Below are 404 nucleotides of genomic sequence, written 5' to 3' on the forward strand. Positions count from 1 at the left end.
GGCGCGGGCAGGGACCTGCTGAGCTTATTCCCGGCCGGTGCGGAGCAATCGAACTGCCCCAGGACAGGAGATGCGCCCCGAGAGCCCAGCCCCGTGTGCGCCGCTGCCACAAACCAAAACCAAGCCCCAACCTCGCTCCGACGGCCTGCCCAGGGCTTAGTGCTAACGCATAAAATTCTTTGTAGCCCCCCTGGGCCAGGGAGATGATGGGGAGGCACCTGAGCAGAGCCCGGCGGTGGCTTCCCGGGGTTTTTGCTCCCTGGGTGTTTCCCAAGCCCCAGCACGGCTGGGCCACCGGCACTTTCCCTTGCGGTGATTTGCCCCGGGCACCCTGCGATGGCCAACCCCGGGCACGGGCACAGGGTCATGAGACCACCTGAGCAAAGCTCTGGTTAAAAAACCAA

This window comes from Egretta garzetta, unplaced genomic scaffold, assembly GCF_000687185.1.
Source record: "Egretta garzetta isolate BGI_Z169 unplaced genomic scaffold, ASM68718v1 scaffold476, whole genome shotgun sequence".
Lineage (NCBI taxonomy): Eukaryota > Metazoa > Chordata > Aves > Pelecaniformes > Ardeidae > Egretta > Egretta garzetta.